The following is a 22758-nucleotide window of genomic DNA, read 5'->3' as shown; positions in this document are numbered from 1 at the left end:
ACATGTTAGGGTGGGGGTGGCAACAACAACAATAATAAAAGACATACACAAATAGGCAACAAAGGGAAGGAGGGGACTAGAAGGGTGGGATGAGGGAAAAGCAGAGAGGTTAGGTGGAATGAAAGTTTGGCTTTATTCGAGCTACCTCAGCATTCTCTATCCAAATATATCAAGAAACAGAGTCCAAATGTCTTTGAATTACATAATCGCTTTCTGCATCGCTAAGCAATTCTTTCTTTTGCTGAAAATGGACAGATCTGAATACCTCTGCTTTATTCTGGGCATAAACCCACTCCTCTATTTTTGTAAACTTATGCGCTTGGTAATCATTGAGGTCCTCAAGTACCAAAATGTTTGTGGCGGTGTTAAACGAGGGTAGTAGGTACATAACCTAGGATATAATTTTCAGCTGAGCTTTGATTGCTGATGCCAAGCACTATTTTCACCCGTGTCCACCTCTTTCTACAGCTGCCTGGACAGTCCCACAGCATACGCATCAGGGTTCCCTTTTCTTTATTACAGTTCCACCAAACATCAGAGGACAAGGCCCCCATTTCGCACAACCTCTGTAGTGTCCAATACCTTTTGAATGGAATCTTTTGCTCTATTAGGTGTAGCCTGAGATCCATGGAAGCATTTTTAACAGTCTATAATATGCTTTGCCACTGGTGTTCTTTTAAGGGCTGTGATAACTCCCCTTCCCACATTTTCACAAAGAACGCCAAACCAATGGAGGTCCTCTTCATTTGTAAAGTTACATAGTGGATACGGGCCTGGGGAATTTATGAAGCATTCTCAAATTTCCCAATAGCTCTGGGAACTCTGGCAGTCCTAGAGCATCTGGACCAAATTGAAAACATTGGCAAGTGTTTTAGTTGTAAGTATGGTCACTCCACTGAGGATGGAAGGTCATGTCATTGCTTTAGTGTTAGAAAGAAACAAAGCCCTCCGTCTTTGACTAACTGGGAAATCCATATGCTGCTGTTCCTCAGCCAGTTCTTCCAAATTATAGGTTTTCCCCCCAATTTGCAAGTCTGGGTTACCCCCCATAGGTGCTTTTGCATGACAGTGAGGTTGACACTAGTACATTTTAAGTAACATAGCCCAGACCATTTGTGCAGCCACCAGCTTAGGCACCTTTTTTTTCCTCCAAAGAGGAATTGAGCAGACCCACAGGGGGAACTGGATGCATTAATACCCGTTCAGCTTCCACCCTGTGTGTATAAGGGCGTTAGCACCCTGGAACCAATCCAACATTTGTGTCATGATAAAAGCATAATAGTAATTTTGTAGGCCCCTTAATTATAGGGCGCTGGAGTTTTTAAGTGATAGTCACGGACATTGAACTCCACAGAAAGGCTTTAATAATGTTATTGCATTTTCTAAATTAAGATGAAGGGATATATATATAGACTGCTTAGCATATGAAGGAGCCTATGCAGAATGTTCATTTTATTGTATTATCCTCTCCCCATAGGCTCAGGGACAGAGGCTGCTACCTATTTGTATCGCTAGTAATTGAGAGAGTACAGGAGCTGTGTTTATCTTCACTACTTTATTGATGTTTCTTGGTACATTTATACATGGGTACTTAATTGCATCAGTTTGCCTATGGAAATGCCATTAAGAAGAAGTCTCACTACATGGCGACAGGGAGACTTCCAATTGTTCCAATTTATTTTGTAACCGGATATTGCTCTGAATTTTTGAATCAGCAGTTGGAAAGCTGGAATAGTGGCTTCTGCGTTTCAGATCTATAAAAGGGTGTCTGCATCAGGGATGTAAAAATTAGTTTAATTAAAAATCCATTTAAATGTTCTAAAAATAAAAAAAAAAATGGAACGGTTAAATGCTGTGCGGGGGGAGCCGTGCTGGGCTCTTTTCCTCACTGCCAAGTGAGAGCTGCCTACCTGAGGTTCCTCTCCACCGTGGTAGCTGGTCAGCTCTCACTGGTAGGGAGCTGAGCTGCCTGCCCCTGCACTGGGCTCCCTGCTTCCCTGCCAGCAAGAGCTGCCCAACTGCTCTTGCTGGGGGGGAGCCAGCCCAGTTGCGGCTATCCCACTCCCCCCGGCGCTGGGCTCCATGCTTCCTCCCCACTGCGGGGAGCCAGCCCAGCTGCGGCTATCCCCGGTGCTGGGCTCCGCACACTCTGCATACAACATTAGTTTTGACTCCATGGAACTGAGTTGTACGCCTCAGATATCAGGATGAGTCTGTATAGCTATTGCCAGGGGCTCTGGAGCCAAATCAAAAAGTGATGGAGACAACAGGCATCCTTGCCTAGTACCCAGAAGAGGCTGGAGGTATCCCAGGTCACATTGTAGATTGTAATGTGAGAAGATAGGTGAGAATATAACAGTTGGATCAAGAGCTAAATACGAGTCAAAATCCAAATCCTTGTAGGATATGAAACATTATACCTCCAGCCAGCCCAGGCTATCAAAAGCCTTTTCTGTCTCTAAGGCTAATATGGCTTATGGTTCAGGGTCATCATATTTCACTGATATAATTTCAATAAGTTGCCACTTGATGAGAATTGATATGCATGTCCCCAAAGTTAATAAAATATAAGCTTGGAGTGCAAGAGAGAACTTAAATCAGTAAGTAAGTTAGTAACAGTAACTGGATAACTTCAGCAGTGCAGATAGGACAGACATAACAACTGGGAAGCAAACTTGGTATAAAACAGAACAGATACTCAAGACATTGCAGGCTATTGAAAAAACGTTCTGTATCTTGTGACTTTGGACCAGATGCACTTCCTCACCAACCTCGACATGATACTGAGCTGGAAACCTTATAAAATAGTTGAGCCCTTGCTTCTTGGCAAGTTTCCTTGGCGGTTTAAAGGCTGATCTCTGCTCAACCGCATCTTTTGCAAAGTCTTGAAAAATCGTGACCTTATTTTGTGGTATTCCCCAAAACATTATTGCATTTTTTTTCTTTTGCAGTAAATCCTAGAAATGTGACAATCAGTGTGCAAGGCTGGCATGCTGAGCCTGGCTTAGGAGCCAGGGATCTAGCAACACTCTCTCAATGAAATTTAAAATCATCTGTCAGGCTGAGCACTTCTGAAAGGAGCTGGGAAACTAATTGTAGGGGGTTGCCTTTCTCTGCTTCCTCAGATACTCTCATACTTCTCAAATTATTGTGGCGAGACCTTCCCTCGAGGTCTACTACTTTAGATTTAAGAGAAGATATGTTTGTGAGGCTACTCTCAGCTTGGCCAGAGAGCCCTCATACCTGATCTTCCCCTCACTATATTCTCCCTTCTGCTTCATTCACCCGTCCTGTCACTGCTTGCAGAGAGGAGTTAATCAAGGTAACAGTCCGTTGTATTGCGGCCTTGATATCTACTGGGTCTGCAGCAACTTTCTCCAACATGGCCATCGTGGATATAGTGTTCTCAGCAGCAGCCAACTTGTTCAGGGCATGGATGGTCCCTGTTCTTCTCGTGTTTTGGCTACTTGTAGTGCTCCCAGTAGGCAACCCTTTGCCTGCTGACATTCCAGAGATTTTTGGGGTACCTGTTCCTTTATTAGGGTGGGAGGTGGTCAGGGCCCTCGACTCCAGATAGAAATGCATATTAGCGGATGTCTCTAGAACTCAAGACATCTGCTCTGCTATGCTGCTCAGCACCCCATGGAATCCGATAAGAATCAGTACATTAATTTCAAGCTTCTTGGGGGCTAATTCTAAATAACAGTGAGAGAAGAAATCATTTTAAAAGTTACAAAAAATATATGTTCATTATAGGAAGAGATGAACATAGTCCAGATCGTTTCCAACAATAGGTGTGTGTGCCTGTTTTTGCAACAGTAGAGTACAGAATAAGTGACTTATAACACAAAGCCAGGTTCCATCTCAATAATATGTCAGTTTCTCTCATTTTCATTTAACTTGCATTGAGGGAGGATTCTGTGTGACGGTTGTAAAGCATCGCAGAAAGAGCTGCTTTCTTCTAACACTGAACAAGGAACTCCTCTCTCCAACTTTTTTGCTTTAGTCTTTCTTCTTTCTTCTTTTAAAAGCAATAGGTCTGGTTCTTTGATGCCCTGCACCCTAGGTTGTCATTTTACATCTCTTAAATCAAGCATGTGCTTAATTTGCATTAACTCCTATGGGACTCAGTTCCAGAAGGTGCTCAGCACTTTGACCTCAATCCAGCAAAGTACTTAATCATATGCTTAACTTCAATACAATATGACTGCTTCCATGCTTACATTTGCACATGCTTTGAAACTTTGCTGAAAATAGGCTTTATTTAACTGCATTTTTAGAAGCTGATCCTTGGCGATGTTGAATGCTTCCCACAAGGTGCTGAATGTCCTCAGTTTCCACACAGCACAGTGAGAGCTCTAGCACACTAGGCATCCCACAGAAAGCATTCAGAACCTTGTAGACTAGGCTTTTGGGTAGCAACCAATCCAGTTGTTTTTGAACTTGGATCCCTGTTGGGTCATACTGGATTAAAATTGCCACTAATAAGAAATGTAGTATTGACTAATTTACCAAAGAATTTATTTTTGAGCATTTCAGTCTAATTCTTGAATCAAAGAACTTCATTCAATGGGAAATTAGGCTACAGTTTAGGGTGGGAAAAATACTCCATGTAGTGGTTTCCACCGGGAAAGATCTGAACCTCTTGCAATAAGCAAAAGGCCTGCTGTTTTTATTGTCAGTTGAAAAGACATTCTAGGATTATAATTACTTATACCAAAGACAATGAAAAGTTTTAGGAGCTTTATAGCTAAATGCAAATAAGAACCATAAAAACTGATTACATTTGTCTGTGAGTTTTGTTACACCAATGCCGGAGAATAGAAGAGAATTAACTGGATTAACCTTTACTGTTAAAAATAAAAGGACTGTAATGTGAACATGTTCAATGGAAAAGATGGGTCAAAGCTAGCTTTTAGAGCCACTGAAAACCTTTTCTTTACCTTTTCCCCTTAAATTACAATGAAAAGAGATGGAAGGGTCTAAAAGAAGAAGTAGTGAACATTCCCCTGCAGGATTTGCAATCCAACCATTAGGGCCTTGAGTTAGTGCAGTGGTCCCCAAACTGTGGGGCGGGCCCCCGTAATGGGGTGTGGAGCAACATCTGGGGGGGGGCGTGGCAGGGCCCAGGCCAGCCCCCACGAGAGGGTGGGGAGGGAGTGCCACCTATTTCTACTCTGCCCCCAGCTCTGCTCTAGCCGTGCTTCCAGCCGCTCTGCTCATAGCCCCCACCCTGACCCCCACTCTTAGCTCCCAGCCCCCGTTCCTGGCTGCCAGCCCCAGTCCCTGCTCTCAGCTCCCCAGCCCCCACTCCTGGCCACAGCTCCACTTCCAGCCTCCACCATGGACCCCAGCCCAGCCATGACTCTTCTCCCGGCTGGGTTGTTTGGACACTTTCTATTTCTGGTAAGGGGGGAGCGAGAGGAAAAGTGGGGGATCACTGTGTTAGTGGATGAGTACCTGAGTGTGAAACAGACTAGAAAGAAAAGTGAAACAGACTAATCTATTTTCATTGCCCAAGCAGAAAGAAATTCAAAAATGTAAACAAATGAAGTAACAGTGAAAACTAAATGAGATTATGATAGTTACTTCTGGTTTAGTAATCTACAATTCTATTAAAATACTCTGTAATCTAAATGTCTACTTGGTAAACCTGACTAGCTTTAAATTTATTAAATCAAGGTATTAGGCTCACAGGCTTCAAACCAGCCAGGCTCTTACGCACATACTTAACTTTAAACACATGAGCAGTCCTATTTACTTCAGGAAGGTTACACACAAGTTTAAGTATTCTGCTGGGGCAGGGCTCTGTAGCGACGTGGAGTTCTATTATTTTTTCCATTGTCACGTTATCACAGACTACCTCTGTTCTTGCCATTTTAATGACATTCCCGAGCCTTTATCTACCACACTACTCTAACTATGCATCCTAATTATTATTTTTAAAGATCCTCTGGGTTATTACAGATGGGGTTACTTAGGACAAAGTCTACTTCATTATAAACAGTCTCACATGGCATTTTTCATAGTCTGATGCTTGCAGTTCATTACAGGCTACATCCAGTAGCATCCCTTCCACTGGTAGGGTGTAACAACCTTAGACAAGGCCAAAAGAAACTCAATGGCAATGATTTCTCTAAAGACTACACCCAACTTTCTACTTCCTTCTGGGTGCAATTTAAGAAACTGACATTGTTCTATAAATCTCTGTATGGATTGGGTCTTGGCTGCCTGTGAAACTTTCTCTTTCTCATGTGTAGTCATGCGTCATGCTATTTGAGATCATCTGGGGTCACTCTTGTTAACAATCCATCAACTGGAAAATCTCGGCAGCGGGTGTTATCAGTGGGAGGAGCTCTTGACTTTGAAATGTACTTCCATCAGTGTCCTGACAAGCCCAAGTTTGTTGATCTAGGTACATTTAATATTTCATGTTTTTTCTTAATGGGGTAATTTGGTTTATATAAATAGGTTAGTTTGTGGGATAAATCCATTAGGTTGGTATTGATCAATCTATTTAATATGGCACTTCACTATTTTAATTGTTCAGGGATAACTGATGGATACATTTCATAAATTTAAAGTAAGCTGAATAAATGTCACTAGAGTTGGGTAGAACATTTCTGATGAAACTTTTTTTGGTGCAGCCAAAACATTTTGCAAATACATATCAATTTCAATGGGACTTTTTCTGAAGTCCATGGTGGACTCTCTAGTCATTTCCAGAAAAAGAGAGAGACAGATCGAAATCAAAACTCTGACTTCTGCAACCCAGAAATGTACGTTTCAATGCAATTCCAATTTGGGAAATATTTTGAAAGGGTTTGTTTTTCTTTCAATGCAAAATTAAAACCTTGAAAATTGCTACATAATGGAATTGTTGTTTTCTGGACAGCTCTGAATGCATTTATACATCACTGGGTGAATATGATCACATTTTATATGGAACTGTGCTGCTCAGATTTTATTTAATTGGTAGAATATACCATGTTAAGTGTCAGTGGAGGACATCAGTGCTAATGGCACCTGCTAAGGTGGTGCTGTAGTGTTAAAACTGTAATAACTGAGAGTTTAACCCTGTATGAACTTTTGTGACGACTCTAAATCTAGGGTGTTCATTCACTCAAATCTGATTTTTTGAAAAAGAATAATAATGCAGAGTTCAGAGACCATTTAAAGAACCACAAGACTGCTTTATTCAGCCAATGCTCCTCAAATCCGAATACTGAGCAACCCTTGCTATTGGTCTCCTAGGTCCCCATGAAACTCTGCCAGTGCTGCTCAGTTCTGATTTACAACACTCCCTGCTATTCTGGTTTCCAGCCTGTCATGAAAAGAAAGACTTTTGGGGAGTAGGGAAGGGATGTAAACTTCAATATTATCACAAGAGTGATAATCCAAAATCCTATTTCTATTCACTGTACAAATCAATATGTCATCTCTTAAAAAGAGGATGTTAGAAAATGTTCAGGTGTGTTCTCTCTCTTGCACATTCCTAAGTGGTTTATAATACATGATTCATGAAACACACTTCCTCATTTTCCTGCCCACCACACAGATCACGCAGAAGACTAAATATTGGATATGTTATCTCATGATGTTAGCATAGTTCATCAGCCTACTCAATAAATCTACATCTATGAAACCTGAAGAAGGCTATCTGGTATTATCTGGCATGGCCTCCCTACACACATATCTTGCAAGAATCTGCAAGAAGAAAAACCCTTTGATCAAGGGTAGGGTGCCGTGAGAACCCTTCCCCTCAAACCCCAACCCTTTGTCTGTCTTGTCTACTTAGATGGTAAACTCTTTGAGGCAGAATCTGTTTCATATTCTATGTTTATATGGGGCCCTGATCTCAGCTGGAGTCACTAGGCACTGCTGTAATACAAATAAATGATGATAACTTGCATTTTGAATGACTGGAGATAAAGTATATGTTAAAAGTTTGGGTGACTTTGACTAGCTACATACAGTAATTTCCTGAGGTCACAACAGCTGGTGGCATTGAGTTTCAGAACATCTCTTTGTTTTGATGACAGTGCTGGAGACAGTTGTAAACTGATGTCATTGCTGCATGATGACAGCTTCCGTGTGTTCCTGGTATTTTGTCTGCTGTGCAATGTTTGGTGTGTCATTTCCCTCATTTCCTACCACATGTTTCTTCTTGGTCTTGGCTTTGGTTCTTTTCTCTTGAATTGTCTCCCAACATAAAGCAGTGGACAAATGTAAACCAATATTGTGTGTAGTGATTAATGTGGCTTGATAATGACATTACCTTTGTTTTTTTTTTTTTTATTTCACTGCAGTTGTTACTGTTCTTTATTTGTTTTCATATGAAGTGTGTGGGAGAGGGGAAGGAGGCAGCGGATGTAAGCCCTTCCTGCCCTCTTCTCTACTCCCCAAGTACTCTACTCCTCATTCTTTTCAGGAGAGGCTCAAAACCAGACTAGCAGGGAGTGTTGTAAATCAGGACTGAGCAGCACTGGCAGAGTTTCATGGAGACCTAGGAGACCAAAAGCACGGGATTCTCAGTATTAGGATTTGAGGAGTGTGGGCAGGAATGTGTATGTGGCCTAGGATTGGAATACCAGGTGGGATGTTACTGTTCAGGACTGAGGTGCATTAGCAGAGCTCTGTCAGTGTGTAGGTAGAATTAAGGCTTGCAGGGCATTTATCTACACTTAGTCTGACACAAGCCAAAGCAATTGATCCCTTACTTAGATGAGAAATAAATTAATGCAAACACCTGCCAAAAAACCATTCTAAGTCACTTGGGTGGTGAGCTGAGATCTTTGACTTTCTGAGGTGCAGAATGACAGACTATTTAAAAAGACAGAGCCCTGAGTTACTGCTATGTTTTATCAGCTATTCTGGACTTCTTTTTGCTGAAGGTAACAGGGTTAGTTCTTCAGCTCAGTGAAATTCTACTCAATACATTCTTGTGTGCAAAATTCATCTTCCCCCTCCCCCCCCGTGATTCAACATTCAACATTCCTTTATAGACAGCTTGCTCATTGCCTTTTCTCTGCTTTTATATTCTTCTCATAGACTGGGCTCTTGGGTAGCAAGCAATCGAGTTTTATCGAACTTGGATCCCGGTTGGTTCATATTGGGTTAAAATGGCCACTAATAAGTAATGCGGTATTTACTATACTCTTCTCCTTCTACCCAGGATGAGAGGTAGGAGCTCAACAGACAAATAACTCACATTCTGGGCCTTGAAGACTTAACATTCTAAACAAAGACCAGTGAAGACGTACACCAAGGGAGCGGGTAGAGAGAGAGAGAGAGAGAGAGGAAAAAGAGGGTTACAATTACATGACGATACATTTATTTTGGTGATTCCACATGCATTTGGCAGTTAGTTATTTTGATTTGTTGTGGGCTTTTTAATCTCTTTGTAAATAGAACCATGATTACCAGTTACTCATGAGTAACAATGAGAATGTGCTGTCTAGTATGTGCAAAAGGGTGAAATGCAAAATGTGGTGAACGATGGTGGGTTTGCCTACACAGCAATTAAACACCCGAGGCTGGGCCCACATCAGCTGACTTGGGCTCAGGCTGTGGGGCTGTAAAACTGTGGTGTAAACGTTCAGGCTTTGGCTGGAGCCTGAGCTCTGGGACCCTCCCCCCTCCTGAGCCCGAATGTCTACACCACAATTAAACAGCCCCTTAGCCTGAGCCCTGCGAGCCTGATGTGGGTCAGCCATAGGAGTTTAATTGCTGCGGAGACGTACCCAACGAGGTCAACAGATTTCTAAGGAAGTTTGAAATATCAAGACAATTAGTGCTTCAGGGAACCCTGGGAGGATGCAAGCATTAGTTTTCAGAAAACTGTTTTCCCCCTTTTGAATTTCTTAGCAAACATCTATGTTGGCAAAGAAGACTAACCATGCACAAAAGGACTGCCAATTGAGTCACCAGATGTGTCCTTGACTGTATCTGCCCTTATTAAAGCAACTGATGAATTCCAAGCATTGTAACTGGGTCAGACTAGGTTCTTTTACTACAAAATTCAGCATTGGGTGAGCACATCTGGGTATAATGTTTAAATTATCCCAAAGTAGCATGTCTGGTTTAAAAAGTCATCAAATGCATCTAGTACCTAATCTGCAATATCCCAAATTAGAGTTAATACATTTAACAGTACAATTTGCATATCAGGAATATACTCAGCTATGAAATACTCAGTACATCAGTCATGGGAAGTTATAGTAGGAACAACTTGCAAAAAACAAATACAATAATTGAAACCGTTATATGGTTTCATTCCATTTTAACATTAAAGTTCTCTGTTCTATACTCAGCTCTCAGGATCTGTGGCACCTTATTTTTTTTAAAAAAACAACAACATTTTACACTAATGGTACAAAACATGGGACCTTAAAATATGGTTACTTCGGTGTTTTGCATTATAACTATGGATTGTGGCAGTGTTTTTTAATATAAGGGACTTTATTAAGGGCCAGAGTGGTCTCTTTTAAGTTCCTGCACTGCAGAGTACTGGTGTATAAGGTGCCCTTTAATCATCTGAACCAGTTACCCCTACAATGTGTAGCTTTGCAATGAGGGAGGGTCACCTTTGTGGGACCACCCCAGCAATGGGTGGAACCTTGACTCTGCCCTTCCCCCCACCTCAGTTAGCACATCTCCCTTGGGAGACATATAACACTCCAGGTATAGGGCTCATCCTAGATACACTGCTCTGCAGGGGGGAACAGGAAGGCAAATGGTGACTCTGAATCATAATCCATTTCTCACTTCTGGAGCAACACGTCTATGCACAGCCCTGTACAGAGGACTCACGACCAAGCCACTATTGAACGCTGATGAGAAGTCGTTTAAATGTTCTTTCCTTTTTAGCTCCCACAAGGCCACATTTTCAAGTCTTTGTTTAGGTTTTACTACATTCTTATCCAGGCAAAACTCCAATTGACATCAATGGAAGTTTTGCTTGAGCAAGGGCTTCGGGATGTAAACCACAGATGGTCGTTACTAATTGGGACTTGAGGATTCCACACTTCAAAACTGTGTGTGTATTTACTCAATGTTAATAAAGTAACAGAAGTATCGTGTCCCTTTCACTCTGCTTACATGCATTTACTGAGGCCTTGATCTTGCACTTCTTCCACACACACAATTCTACACAAGCCTTGCTTAGCTAGTGCAGTGTGTAGGCTATATAAACAACAAGAAGAAATAACGTTTTACAGAATCCGGTGGAGTTTTGGGAGCTGAAGGAATGCAGAACTGAGCCTCAGACACTACTAAAGGTGACCTGGTGAAAATCAGAAGTGACTCCATTGAAGGCAACAGCATTACCTAGATGTAAAACTGATGTAAGTGAAAGGCAAAATCTTGTTACAACTGAAATCAACAGGACCTTTAACTTCAATGGGGCCAGGAACTGAACTTTACTTCGAGGCCAACAGATGTGCATTTAACTTGATCTTAAAAAGAAAAGAACACATCTAGAGAAATTCTGATTTGTTTCCTGGATTTGACTGTAAACAGACACATACATAGGTCCTCACCATACACAAGTCTTTCTCAGCAATGAATCATTTACTAGAGAGAAAGTTATTACGCTGATGGCAAGCAATTGCTATAGCTGCCCATTTGTTTTGAATCACATGCAATTATTTAAACTCCTGCTAGCTCCTGTAACACTTTTATCATGGCTATACACTGGGTGTGATGCACTGTGTGTGAGGTACATATATGGAGAAAACAAAACGCCCACTTCCTTAGAGTAATTGGATTTGTTTTGGTCTTCTTCCAGTGTCACTCGCAGACCAGGCCTCCTTCCACTGGAAGTCCTCCCCTTAACTCTGTATTCACCTATCTTATGGGGCTTGGTGTTGGTGTTGTAAACTTTGCCTATTACAACAGTTAAAAAACCCAAAGTGGTGTTGGCAGCTATGTTCTCCATTTCCTGTTCAGGCAGCTGCTGTCTGATTGGAGGAAAACAGCCCTTAAACCTTCTTCAAAACAGGAAACTGCTCTCCTTGCTTCCTGAAGTACAGGAACCGTTTCCCTAGCAACTGCTGGACAGAGAGGACTCCTATTAACCACTGGGGTGCCATAACGGATACTGTGGGAGGTAATTATTTTAAACCACAATCCTGCCCTGAAGGGTGGAATGTGTAGTTTCTGTATACTCCCTGTCTAGTCATCATTGCTTAACGTCCCTTTCTATATAATTTGCTGCATCATTAATTTTTTGGCAGTTAATTAGAGGATGACTATCCTAGTTAACTATATGAAGCATTTTAAAGACATTTTTCACCTTCGTGTCTAAGTGCTGACCCTTTGTAAACTGTCTCTGGAATATAATTTTATAATAGTGTACATCAATCCTCATGGGGAAGAGATTATATTAAATAGCAATATTGTCACAATCTGAGAGGATTTTTGCATAATACTTATTTATTGCACAATTTACATTTTCAAAAGCGACTAGGCAATATGCTATAAATTTATATATTGTTGATATAATTATAGTGCTTCAGATTTTGAGCACCTGCCCTAAGAAAATCATGCCATTTTAAGAAGTCTCAGTTGGGCATTCAAAAAAAAAAAAAAAATCATAACTTTTGAAAAATATAGGCCCCAGTTCTGCAAAGATTTTTACATATGCATAGAGTTAAGCATGTGTGTCTTTGCAGGATTGGGGTTGGCTATATCTATATCTATTACATCCATTAGAGTTTGGTCAAGATTTGGATTAAATTTGGTAATTTCAGATTCATATAAACTGTGAAATTTGAAAAGAAAATTTTACCCATCTAGTTGTATAACATATTTCCTTTCAAGACACACAAGTCAGATAAATCTGAAACACAAGCAAAGTATGGCTAAAGAAAAAACAAGTAAAAGAAAAAATGTTTCAGTTGTGTGAAATCTTTATTCGAAAAAAAAGTTTGTTCTCTTGTTTACCTTTCCTACCAAGTGCAAAATGACAAATCTATCTCCAAAACTCTGGAAAAGTACTCAGATATTCAGATACATATCCAAACTGTTCAGTGTTCGTGACATTTTCTGTATCTTCTGTTATGTCTTCCATAGACACAGAAGCACACATGTCCTTTTAGTATGAATTACTTTTAAACTAAGGAGAGCAATGAGACACGAAAAACTATAGACATTACATTTGTTCTATAACAGGATGTGTGACTTATTCCGTAAGAGTAGCAATCTTGAAAATGAAACTTGTCTAAAGTAGAGGGTCTCATAGCACACAGGCAGGCTTATTCCTTAGAAATTTATAGTGCAATATTCAGAAAAGAGAGCCATAATAGTTTCAGATCTACAGTCCATATTTCAGGGTGGACTGGAAATACTGCAAGAACAGCCTTTCATATGGTATTTCCATCTACCGCTTCCAGTCCTGTCAGGACCCAGAAGTATGAAACAAAAAAGTAAAGTTAGCTCCACAATTCTGAACCTCCAAAATATTGTGAGCTTTGAGTGATGATTCATATCTGTTCTTATTTCATCTTATGTGATTCTCCTGCCCTTATCATCTAGACCATTTGTTTTTTATTCCTGTGTGTTTAGACCCAACCCTGTGCTTTCTTGGTTGTATGTGGGTTAATATGCTGTATTGCAATACAGCCCAGTGCACTTTAAGTGGGATTGCTTCTGAGGAAGGGCGTGAGGCATTCCAAGAATGTTGACTCACTTCTCGCTGCACTGGGTGATAGTTTTTTCAGCTTGCTCTAGGGCACTGATCATTAATTAAATCATCTGAGCAGTGGGTTTGCAGGGTAAACAACACAGAGCAGAGAACCAACATGCTCTCTGCACTTCTGATAAGCTCCTCCTCTGGAGCACGAGCAGAGCGAGAGAGGCTTTTTCCATGCAGAATGATTTTGCTCCACTGAGCATTTCACAAGTAGTTTTTCCAGAATGCTTCAGCCTTTCAAAGCTGACCTGTTATTAAAATGATCCTATAGGTTCTGATTGTCTTGAAAGGACACCCACGGTGATGCGCATTGTTTATCATCTTCCCTGGCTCAGATGGCTAAGTCCAGGTCATCTCATTAGCTACAGGGTAGTCTGTACACTAAGGGTGATGTGATGTGTCGTTTGTGTGTGTGTGGTGCCTGGAATGGGTGATTTGCTTGAGGCTGCTCAGGTTCAGGCCAAGGAAGGCCAAGGTGAAAGAATACGGTCACATGAATCAGTGGCACAGGTACTCTCCTGTACAATTGACCTAACAGGCAAGGGCCGGGGGTACCAATGGCCAGCTCGTGGGGAGAGCAACTAGGTGAATTCACACGTTCCTCTTCCTATCCCTCATGCCTTCGATGAGTTCAGACTTCAGGAGGATTAGTTTGAGAAACCACGTACCCTCTCAGTCCCAAGCCTGCTCCTTCCATCCCAGAGCAGAAGAGGTGAGTCAGTGGAAGACTGGGGGAAAATCAAGCCTAAGGGATTTTCATATGGAGGGTGGAAGAAACTGGAGAGAAACAATCGCCATTCATGCTAGGGTTTAATTCTTTATTACTCTTCTAATCTCGAGCCAGAGTTCCACATCAAATGTAAGCAGAAAAAAAAAAGGGAAAGCCATTTAATCAAAGCGCATTATTAGGGGCCATTTAATTTGCTTAAGTGTTTCAATTTACAAGCTGAAATATGACAAACCAACTCGTTATTGATGTGCTCAAGCAGCGTTGGGGCTCTCCTTATTCCCTCTTCTCATATACCCATTAATATAATGAATTGAGTCTAATAATGGGGACAGTGTCTCCTTTCTCTGCATCCCCCCCTCAGTGTGAGCTACCTGGTGACAGCTGCATGTTTCAGAGTGTTCTGACCTTCACCCTTTCTGGGTTGGTTTTCAGAACTGCTGAGTACCTGCCAACTCCCATGTTAGTCAAGTTTGTGGGTCTGCACCTCAGAAAATCAGGATATTCACTTCAAGGGAGGATTCACCCAGTCTGAATCAGGCAATGTTTTCACTGCCATCTCTTGGGGTTATGCCAGCATATAGGATAGCTTCAGTTTCCTCTGCAGGAGAGTGCTGAGGACATGCACTGATTCGGTCCTGGCCTGGTTAACCATGACCCCTCCCTGGACATCTCTGCCAACTTTTACCGGTGTCTCAGCAGAAGGGAGATAGTGGGAAGGGGTTAGCCTAAACAAGAGATGGATTTAGCCTATTATCTCCAGAGAATTCCAACCAGCAGATACACTGGTTTCTTTTCCTCTCTTGCAGTGCTCTACACCTCTTTTCATTTAAATCATTAGGATTCTGGGCATGGCAGTCCTGGGAGACTGAAGTCCTGAAAGCTCTCCACATTTTCTAAGAGTGCTTCTCTGTTTCATAGTGAAGCGCTCTACGAAGTCTTGAGAATTGCTGCAATTTCAGCATAATGGACACTTAAAAAATAGAGTGGGAAAAGGAGAAAAAAACATCGTTCCAAATTCTTTTTTCAGGGCCCCAGGAAACAGAGTTTAAATCCAATGTGGAGGGTAACACTGAGCGCTGTTTAGGGAACATTCAAAATATTTTTCTTTGGGGTTAGAAACAACTTTCCCAGCACTAGGTGAACCCAGGGGGAAGTAAGAGAGACAGAGGAGAGAGCACATTTTTTAAGACTCTTACTTGGGCAGCGACATGTGATAGGAAAGTGGCTCCTATTTTGTGCTGCTTTGTCCAAGACAAAAACCATACCAGGTGCTGAGAGCTGCCATTAGCCAAGCTGCTGATCAGTGAAGCAGGGAATAGACTCACTGATCATTAGTTTCTGAAGGAAAACAAAGTAGATGGAATCTGAGATAATCCCCACCCTCTTAAACTAACAGGAGATATCCAGAATACCCATGGTTTCAAAATCAGAAACACCAGTCTCCTGAAAAGGCTGGTCAGGTGTTTGAGTTCCTGAAGAAATCACCTGAAAATTACTACACTTGAGTAGGACCAAGTTGCATTTCATCCATACGTAGTACTGGTAATAATCATACTTTGCATCTATACTTTACTTGTTAATCTGAAGGATTCCAAAAGCACTTTAGAATCTGTATAGACAGCATAGTGTCATTAATGGTCTAGTGCAGTGTTTCTGCATTGGTGTTCAGCGGAACCCTGGGGTTCTGCGGGAACACTGTTAGGGTTCCGCGAGCAGCTGTTCTCTGCGCCGCCGAAAAAGGGAAGATGTCCCGGATTTTTCGGCAGAGGGTATCGAGTATGAGTGTAATTTAATTGAGAAACGCTGACCTAGTTGCTTATTTCGACATTTTTTTTGGCCCCATATGTAAAGAGTTTGGGGGGGTTCCGCAATTATTTATCGAGTTCAAAAGGGTTCCGTGGCCAAATTTAATTGAGAAACACTGGTTTAGTGTGTATGCACACCACCATTCTTTTCAGGAAAGTCTTAACTAATCTACTGTGTCATAGCCCCTAGATTAAAAAAAGCTAACGGAAATTCCTCCATTAGGGCAGGCACTAGTGATCTATGTTGTTGAAGCAGGACCGTCTGACTTCTACCTTTTTTTTCTTTAATCTGAAAGCTCTGCATTCCAATGGTATACATCAAATGGTATACAGCACAATGATAACTGTGATGAACTAATTGGACAATCAATAATATAAATGAATGGCTTTAATTACCATTGGAATTCAGCCATCTTAAACCTCAAAAGAAAGTTTGATTTGGGATGGTTCTTATTTTAGTCAAATCTGTTTTGCTCATTAATTATTGTATCATCATTATTATTTACCATTCATAATTTGGGACTCTTCTGAGGCCCTGTCAAGATCTCAGGGCCCTAGTGTTGCAGGCATTGTATAACCCCTATAAACGCATGGTCCATTGTTAAAACACATTGTTTCAGATTCTTTCCTTGGATATGCAAATCAGACTTCTACTGATGTTAATAAAGTCACTGGGAGTGGTCTACATATATTTTTGGCCAGCTCAGTGCCAAGAGCCAGTTGGTTAAAAGGACATTGCCAGGTTAAAATTACAATTGTGTCTTTTATGAAAACCCAGACACTTTTCTCCCTTTATGTCATAACCCTTGAGATTATTAAAAATTAGCAAAAATTTTAAAATATATTTTCTGCATTCATGCTGTTCATTTTTTGCTCTTTGCTTTGCAGCTGAAAATAAAGTAGTTGGTTTCGTACAATCACTAGACAGTTCCTAACCAGTTTTGCTCTCTGACTCTCATGAACTGTCAGGTTGCGTTGCTCATGCTGTAACAGAAGAATCTTCAAAGCCAGACATCATAATTTTTATTTATATAAAAGTAAAACCTGAAAGATATTGAGATCTCAGTAGTTCCTGTTGGCTCTTTCATTTACAGACTGGCTAGCACAGTCCAGAGTGTCTAACTGTCTCCAAACAGGAAGGAGGATTCCAAGGGAACATAAGTGATATAACTTATTAGTTGGCATGTGAGTGTGAGCAGTTCTAAGGGAGTCTGGGTAGATGTAATTTACACAATGAGGGGCTAGACATAAGTATTGGTTAAAGTGTGTATGTTTGGGGGATTGTTGCACCTTATACCACCTCACACTCTTTTGCTAATTGTTTTTTTCTGATACACCCCACCTCTTCCCCCTCAGCATATAAATGATAAATATTCCTTGGACTCATTTATCCCAACATGCACATCACCTCTGAATTTGACCCAGGTTTTCCATAAGTCCAGCCCTGGACAAAGTAGTCATGCTACCTACTGTTTATTATTTAGGACCTGACTCCTAACTCAGTCACACTGGTATAGAGCTGAAGTATCCTCAGTGAATCTGGTCCTTAGCCTTTCTTTTCTTTTCTATTTCCTTAAAAGCAATCCATTATAATTCCCTCCCAGCTCACCTCCCTTTGCCCCAGGACAGATGTTGTGATCTGTTTCAGAGACAAAACTTTTGGGGCTAGACAGCAGGAGGCTCTCCGAGCAGAAACATGGCCCGTAGCTCTGGAGTTCATTCCCTGTGGTAGGCAACTTTTAAAGCATGACACAAGATACATCCTTTCAATATGGCTTTTCAGACACTTGTGTATGTCTGTGTCTGGGGAGCAGGGAAAGGTTTCATTTAGTGTCCATATCGTTTAGTGTTTTGTTCTGTTTATCAGCTGCTATGTTTGTACCCACATACTATGGGTGTGTAATAAATCAATGCATACATTTAATAAAAGCTCTTTAATGTCTTTGTTTTTACCATGGGCTGCATCATGCCTGACACAGACCTGGACGAGGGGGGATGAATAAACTGCACCCCTCCTTGGGAGGCAGTGTGGCTCAGAAAGACACCGCTGAGGCACCATTCACTTCTTGCTTTCTCCTTGCTCTGGGAGTATATGTCTAATAATTTACTGCTGGTTTGGGGCAAGAGGAAATTATAGCACTCCATCTGCCTTCTCAGCTGTGCTGGCTACCTCATGCAGAGAGAGGGCCGAGGTGTAGCTAAGGCTTCACCTATCCCCCTTGCACTGCTTGATGGGGCATGCACACTTACTTTTGTACCCCTAGACCCAAGACCTGGGTGGACCTCACAGGGGCATCAAAGCGATTCTGAATACCCCAGGCATGACTGTTCTGTGTTACTGCTGTCACTTACCACAATGGAGATCCTGATCCTATCCCAATGCAAACAATCTATCTCTATCATGCTTGTGACGCCTTTACCTGCAATAGTATGGCTCAAAATAGCAGTGTATACGCAGTAGCACAGGCTTCAGCCTGGCTAACATGAATGTGCGCCCAGGATTTCCGCATGCCCAAACAGCCTGCCCTGAAGCCCACACCACTGTATCTAGACTGTATCTACACTCTTGTCTTTCTCAATGCTAGCGAAGGTAAAGCTAGTGCGCATATGTCTACCTGAGCGCCAGTCACACCTCAGACTACAGTGTAGACATGCCTAGGGTGTGAAGATCATGCCTGATCAGAACAAACCAATCTGTTGTGGGGTTAATATTTCAGCCTCGGAAAAACAGTCGAGAGGCAGACACAGTGACTTCAACCACCTCTAATGAACAAGAAACAGAGAAAAACTAGCAACTGAAAAACATGTTTTCATTGCAAATATTTCAAACATCCTCTGTTTTTCAGAGAAAGGGGCACATTTGTTTTTGACTTTTTAATTTTTTTGGTGTTTTCCCAACAACTTGTAAATATTCCTACAGATGGACTCTCAAAGGAAAACAGGAAACCAGTTTTGCAGTTGGTATCAGCCTTTTACTTCCTCACTTTTACACCACAATTCGAAAAGAGCTGCTAGGAAAGTGTAGGTGGTAATCATGCCTTTTCATTAGTTTTTTTCCCCCCATCCAATTTTGCTTACAAGGCAAGGCAAGGCAAAACATGTTTTCCTTCACCAAGAAAGGGAACTACAGCTATTTTTTCTGACAGCTTAAAAAAGAAAAAACAAAAACAACTCTCTCCCATACCAGAGATTACCTTTTTGGTCTGCATCTCATTTGTAAATAACATTTTGAAAGATGTTGGCACTTTCCATACTGACAACCATTAGTGTGCTTGTGATGACCTGTCAATGCAAAAAAAGCATGGTGTTAATGAGATTTAAACAGAAATTCACAGATTCTGCTTTCATTCACACCAGTGTATAGCTAGAGTAAATCCATGGGCTTCATTGGAATTATCCTGGATTTTAACTGGCAGAATTGAGAGCAGAATTAGACAGACCCAGAACATCAGCAATACAAGAGTTAAGATTCTTATAATAATATTTGCTTGTTTGCACTTACGGTATATTTAGGTGAACTTTTAATAGAATAACTAGTAATCAAAACATTATATATGTACATATCTGATAAATGTAATAGATATGTAGGTTACTTTATATATGTATACAGGGCTGATTCTCCATTGTCCTGCACTATTTGTAGTTATTTACACTATTGCATAGTGTTCGCAGATCACAATAGTAGTATTTTACATGCACTTTACTCTGGTGTAAGGTAATAGAGACTCAGGCCCATATGTGTATATATTATATATAGTCAAATGCAGTCACTGATTCTGGGTGCTTTAATTTTGTGGAGTCCAACTTGAGACCCCTTGTGCTTGATTTTTGGAGGTGCTGAGCATCTGACATGCTAGCTGAAGACAGTGCAGCTGTGAAAGTGCAGCAGGCCCAAATGTCTCAAAATGGGCTCTCAGAAATGGAGGCAACTGAAATTAGAGGCTGCTTTTGAAAATCTATTTGCCTGATCTTGTAGATGCGTTCCATCTCTAAATACTCTGATAAACCTGGATCCTGATTTTGCACACTTGTTCTCATGCAAATACCCTCGCTGATGGAATTACATGTGAGAGTGTGAGGCCTTAAAATGATAAGCACCCCAGGGCAAGGACATAACCTTATATTTGCCTGTAAAAACACGCCCATTTACGGTGAGGTACTCCAGCTAATGATCCTATTATATTATATAGCCAAATATAGGTTTCACACAGGCAAACCAGGAATAATGTACAGGTACCTACATCATAGCAGTGATCCATGAAAGCAAATTTATTAGTAATATAACAATTGTCTGGCTAAATAAAAAAAAATATGGTCCAGCTTGGTGACCTGTCTGGTGTATAAGATCAATGGGGATAATAACATTTAGAGCTGAGATGTTAGAGTTAACATTGCAAATGTTGTGGCAAATGCAATTCCCAGTTCCCATAATTCACACAGTCTATAAAAAACTAACATGCATCTCCTCCCTTCACCACTTGAGTTGCTGGCTTTCATCCCTACTGCCATTAATGGACTGTATGAAGATATATCTCTTTCAGCTGACTCTTTATTTATTGCAATAACTACAATGTTTAGAGGTTGTTATTAAAATAAAGCCAGCTGGAGTTTTATATGCAAGAGGAAGGCTTTCTTCCTAGATGGTTACTGGAAGAATTTACATTTGCAAGGAAACTGGATGGATCGGGGATATGAAACTCTTCACTTCTAGGCCATGACTTGGTCATCAGTGAGCAAAAGTTTAATCTTTGCTAACTGTTCGGTGGTCCCAGTCCAGTTCCTCGAAGCAAGTGTCGATATCATAAATCTAGGCACAAGTAGAACCATTGCAAATGGAATAATTGGAACCATTAGTATAGTTGTGAGATGATATGCTCAGTTAGGATAAATTAGAAGTCAATTAAATGGAAGTCAGTTTACCCCAGCTGTGAACCTGGGCCATGCCATATTGAACATGAATAGGATTTGGGGTGAGAAAAATTAATTTGACCGGCAAGCAAAACATTAATTTTTTTACTAGCATACTTATGGTAAAGAAGTAAAAAGTAAAAGAAGGTAATCAAAGGGATGGAATGCAAGCCATGTGAGGAAAGGCTGAAGGAACTGGGTATGTTTAATTTGGAAAAGAGGAGATTAAGGGGGATACTTGAACGGCTGCCATCAAAAAGATGGAGAAAAGTTGTTCTCTCTTGCCACAGAGCGCAGGACAAGAGGAATGGGTTCAAACTACAGTATAGCAGATTTAGTTTAAATCTCAGGAAAAACTTCCCAACTGTAAGAATAGTAGGACAATGGAACAGACTGCCTAGGGAGGTCGTAGAAGTTCCTTCACTGGAGTTTTTCAAAAGGAGGCTGGATAGGATCTGTCCTGGATGGTTTAGACCAACAAATCCTGCATCTTGGCAGGAGGTTAGACCAGATGACGCTTGCGGTGCCTTCTGACCCTGTGATTCTATGATTCTATGCCACAATCCATCTGCTCACATACTGCTCGTGTGATCACCAGCCTCCTGAGGTCACTGGGTCTTTAATAGTTCTCTGAGCTAGCTTTTTTAGTAGCAGATCTACTGTGGTATAAACAGGGCATTTCCTTCGCAAACATTTTAGCATTCTTTGTTGTCTTGGTATCCTTTAACTTTTCTCCCACTACCTTTGTTTTAACTGATTCTCATTAGTGCTGACTAATGCTACCCCATTAACTGATCATTGCATCAGCTTTGCAACATACACTGGTCTAATTCTGCAGAGAGCCATCCTCATAAACCCGCCTATTGACTGTGATGTTGGGCAAATGCAATGGGTCCCTATAACATGCCTTCTCAGCAAATACATGAAGCAAACCAAGATCATGCAGGGGTGGTAGTAGAGGCAGCATGTCTATTATTTGCTGTGTACCAATAAATCCATTTGTTCTCTTTTTTTCTCCCTGTCTGAATTTTGATACAAAAGGATTTCTATAATAATTTGTCGCAAATGAGAATTCCAGCCACTGAGCATGCAGCGCCAGCAGAATCCCAACTCAAATGTGTATAAAATCAATATATTGTACTAAAAATGCAACAGTGTTAACTGTAGAGGGAGGCTGTCATGCAGTTTGAGCAGTTCAGTAGAATTTTTAACTCCTAAAATAGAATCAGCTATCCTATTGAGTCACTAGTGGCAGCATTTGTCAGTCAGGATTTTCAGAAGGACCAGATATAAGAAGGTATGATAGAGACATCTAGCTACATAGAATTAAGGAAGCTAGATACAGCTTGGAACATGAATGATAAGAGCCCACATGCTTCAGCTCACATGATCAAATGTGCAAAGAATTGCTTCTCCCCCCACTTCTCTTGATAAAACTTTGCACAACTGTGCAACTGTAGGTAGCGGATTCAACTTTGCTCTGAAACCTCAGGCACTGGCCACTCTGTAGGCAGGATATGGGACAGGATACAACAATGGTCTGCATTTGTATGGTAGCTCCTGCAGTCTGCAATAAAACACTAGAAGCTCAGTCTGTCCAGACCTCAATGTGAAGAGCTCCC

This window comes from Emydura macquarii, unplaced genomic scaffold (genome assembly GCF_026122565.2).
Source record: "Emydura macquarii macquarii isolate MOO-44397 ecotype Brisbane River unplaced genomic scaffold, CSIRO-AGI_Emac_v2 contig_968, whole genome shotgun sequence".
Lineage (NCBI taxonomy): Eukaryota > Metazoa > Chordata > Testudines > Chelidae > Emydura > Emydura macquarii.
Note: the sequence above shows the minus strand (reverse complement) of the source record.